This window comes from Haemaphysalis longicornis, unplaced genomic scaffold (assembly GCF_048455015.1).
Source record: "Haemaphysalis longicornis isolate Haplotype H1 unplaced genomic scaffold, Haemaphysalis longicornis Haplotype H1 scaffold_13, whole genome shotgun sequence".
NCBI lineage: Eukaryota > Metazoa > Arthropoda > Arachnida > Ixodida > Ixodidae > Haemaphysalis > Haemaphysalis longicornis.
This window is the reverse complement of record NW_027526233.1, coordinates 92,958,409-92,962,963: the sequence shown is the minus strand read 5'-3', so window position 1 is coordinate 92,962,963 and position 4,555 is coordinate 92,958,409.

The window sequence follows — 4,555 nt, the reverse complement described above, 5'->3', positions numbered from 1 at the left end:
GTCTACGCGCTTTATAGTGGTCAGGAGCAACATCCTGAGCGTTTCTTTAGTGCCGTACTAAGTTCAGTATATTTTATGAACTCTTTCTTTGAAGTCTGGTGGACTTTGTGTGACTTCATTTGCAGTAGCCTGTTGCCCACGCCAAACATTTTTGCGCAATGTGTGGAATGACCACGTTGCATAAAAACTGATTGGATAATCTTCTGTATTTAGGGCAGCGCTGTTATCACTAGTCGCTGCGCCTTGACATGTGGGTTATAATTGATTCTCTTTAGATCAAGCACCAGTCTTGCGTGTCCTTCTTTTAAGCAACTACTATTAATGAAACGTGAAATAAGCTGTTAGCGATGACACTTACATAAAAGTTGATCAGGCGATTTTTCTTCTTTGCAACTTGCAACATCGCCATATCAGCGCCCATCGTGTCAATGCTTGCATCCGCATCTCGCATGCGAATAAATCCGGCCCCGGCGTTCATCGTGTGCGCCGTAACCACCCGATTGTCATAAGTGGCTGTCAAGGGATATAAGTAATGTCAGTGATATTTCGTACAGATTCTCCTCCCCCTCTTGAGGACTCCACATCATCCATATAGAGAAAGCCGCGGTTGAGACAGGAAGCGCGCACTTCGCAGAAAATGCCCACGATGCAGCGCAGTTCCCTAAAAAAACGAGTATCGACACAGGTGCGGCCGTACCAGCCCACGGCCGATCCGTTCACTACGAAAGGAATCATGCTTCTGAAGAAATTGTAACCCTCGCGCACACGCCGATCGAAATAAAATGGTTGCGTAGAAGTGCGTGCATTATCTGGGAGACTAGTGACTGCTATCGGCCAGTGGCCTAATCGGAAAGTGGGCGCCAAAAGCTCAGCAATCTGTGGCCGATACCAAAACACTGCCGCTGGCAATCAGCTGATTAGTGCGCCGACTTAACTCGTGTCTTGAAAGAGCTAGGCTGTAGGACACTGAGGAAACTGTACTTGGCGTCGAGGAAATAAGCTTCCGATCTCGGCGGGGCAGTGTACTACTGCTGATGCACTCCGCACAGACACTGCAACGCAACAGCGCTACTACAGCGCCCACATTTCAGCCAAGGAGCCACCACCAACTTGCGCTCAATCACAACGAAGTTGGGGTTGCATTGGCACACGAGGCTGTCACAATGATGAATGGAGCAGCCACTAAATTCGCGAAACCAACGTTCTTTCGTTCTTTTCTTTTTATTTACTTTTTAATTGTCTCGTCTTACTTCAGATAGATATGCCTCACTTGGAGGCATTACTTGTGTGTATGAGTGGGTGCTTGTAAGTGTGTGTGTCTGTGTGTGTTTATGTCATATTGTGTATTTTTCTTCGCCTATTACCACTATTATTACCCTCATAGTTTTTTTTTTGCTAGATGTGTATACCATCTTTTGTGTGTTTTTGTTTCCGTTTATCAGCCCAAACGGCACCAGGTGTTCCTCGGAACAAAAAAAAAAGGATTATTTGGTTGATTTATTTTATTATGTAATTTGACGATGCTATTTACGTATTCCTAAATTTAAGGTCTGATCATGTTTTCTTAGAGTTTGTGCCCTACCGCTGTATAACGTATATCTGAAGTCGGCCCTTTGCTGCTTGTAAGTAAACAATTGTTATTTTAGGAAGGTTACTTTTCAATTGTCATTTCCTCAATGCAATAAAACATGGCTACTACAAAACCATGATTCACGCATAGGTTTGTGCAGTACATGCAACAAGAATGTGTGGTCGTGCGAACAGTTGTAGGGGGCTTTGACATGTTTTTTAAAACATAAAGTAGAAAATATTTCGGCATTTTTAGTTGCAGTATGACCGGTTTGCTTAAATTCAGTGTCCAACCTTACCAAACTCTGTTTTGTACTATTGCGGGGGCCGTTTTATATGACCGCAGACACCATGGGTTCACGCCCTGGCAACGACAAACACTGATTATTGGAGTCTGGTCCACTTGTAATGAATTACCCCGTCACGGGCAACAACCAGTTGGGCAACACAACTCTCCCGAGGAATGACGTTTCAACGCGACTTAGAAGTGCAAAGTCTCCTTTGCTGATTTTTGTCTCACTTTTATCTGTGAAAGTATTACCGGGAATTAGTGCCAAATGTGTTTAGGAATTTTCGAAAAATAGCAAGTTTTTAAAGGATCGAATAGGTGAAGAATGAAGGTTCGAATAGGTGAATTTGTATCGCTCGCACCAATACCACACAAATAGAATTTTGAGAACGCCTCACCTGCTTTTAGTAATTGGAATACACTATTCGTTAGATAGACGATTTCGCACTACTTTAAAGGAATGGGCAACTTACGGGAGCGAATGAACAAAATAGAAAGCACACAATAACAAGATAGCGGGCAGCGGTAGAATGGTGGTCTATAAAAAAAATGAATCAGAAACCTGGTGGAGGTATACTCATATTTTACTTATTGCATTGAGACTGCACATAATTCAGAACGCTGACACACATTAATAGAAATTTTTGTACGAAGGAGGAGATAGTATGTTGAAGGGAAGTGGGTACGGAGTCACGTTGATACTGGCAGGGTCAAACGGAAAATGGGATACCAATGTCTCATTAGCAATCGCTTACAGAACCGTTTCCTGAATTTCAACTGCAATACTAGTTTTTGTAACGGGTGGTCTTCTAATACCGCACGAAAGTGACGAGGTGGCTTAGTATTCCTTGCCATAGTATGTTTACCATGTCACCTTTCCCCTTTGGTAAGCTCGCGATGGTCATAACCTTTTGTAAAGAACATCATCGCATGCCTTGCGAAAACGCATGACGCCAGCCATATGTCCTAATTATGAAAGCTCCTGATTCCGGTGGGGTACACAGTCGTGGGTCACATGCGAAAAAAGTTACCAACGTTAATTCAGATTTTCAATTTTTTCACCTGCTACCCTAACACTAGTAGTACTGGTTTCGTGTTGTTATCGTCACCATTGTAATACCACGGTAAGTAAGAGAGCCTCACTTGTCGAGAAACCCTGTGTGTTGCCGCAGAGGCAATATACGTACACCAGATGGACATTAAATCACTGTTACCAAATGACAGAATATAAGCAGAAGTATTTTCTATAATAAAATTGTTGGTTGAGCCTGCAGAAAAAGAGTGCATTTATTTTGATAAAAACTACGACTATCTCTGCCCTCTCCCGTAATAGTGGATGTACAGGCGGCGACTTAATATTCCGGACCTCGTGAGCGCGTGGCAAAAGCCACCTATGCGCACTCTGTAGGCCTGGCGCCTGTTGTCGCGGCCGGCGCTACGTGCATGAGCGCCCTTTCTTTCTCGCAGGCATGCTGATTTTGACGCTTCCTACAGCGGTACTGCGATGGTCACTGAAACACCGAAGAGCGACACCTTTGTAGCAGTCTCTTCATCACGATGACACATTTGCGGCCTAATGTGACAATTGAGCCGGCTTCGCGTAAATGCTTCATGCCTCCTGGGAAATGCGTGCTCGGAATCTTTTGTTTGGTGTGTTTTTGTTTTGTGGTTTATCGTGTATACAGCATGTGACCTGCGGCTTCCGAATGGCGTCGCCGAATGAAGCGAGCATGAAGCCCAATCGGGGGGTGCCGTGCCATCGACAACGAAATTCCAGAGAGATGATTCACGGGCCTTTATTCTTCTTCTTTATTTTGTATGTAGACATTCCCAAATTTTTGATAATATCTTGAGACAAGCGACCGATTGGCGTGTCAGCGCCTTAGCATGGTGTCCAGGGGCAACAAAGCCGAGAGAACTCCCACCAGCCTTGAGCTATCAGCTGTACGAGCATCGCCTGCTACGCTTTTCTTCTTAGAGCAACGCACCCCCTGCTTTTCCTACTGGCGAAGGCTTTTTGTCGCCGAAAGAAGGTAAGCAGCGTGAACGTTATTTGAACATACCGGGCAACTGACAAGCGAGCAACAACAAACGCGCATTGCAGTTGCGCATGTGCTTAAAATAATAACGGTGCCTCGCAAACAAAGCCGTGCAGGTCATGCAAACCGGGCTTCTTAATTCCTGTAGGCATGACTTGCTCGGCTAACAGCATCCCTTTAACTATTAGTAAGGCCGCAAATTTCCCTTTGAAGAATGACTTCTCGAAGTAGCAAGTAATCTTAGGGCTTTCTGCGATTGGTAACAAATGATGACATGCATAGTGAACAGACAATTTATAAGAGAATTTTTAAGTTTAAAGTAGACAGAAAAAAAAACAAACGGGGAACATTTTTTAACTTAACAAAATGAATAAAGATTCACAACTCATCTCGCTGGTACTCTGTTTTCGATAGATCAGCACCCGGCGATTGTATTTCACACCCGCTTAATTTCACGACGCCGTTCGCAAGTCCGGACGCGAGGTGCCCTTGCACGAAAGCCGGCGCAATTGTTGTATTAGGCCGCAAATGTTCCATCTGGATGAAAGTAATGGTACAAAGCCGTCATTGGACGGGGCTTTACTGACCATCGCAGCACCGCTGCAGGAAGCGCGAAAACCAGCGTGCCTGCGAGTAAAAAAGGACGCGCATGCGTGCC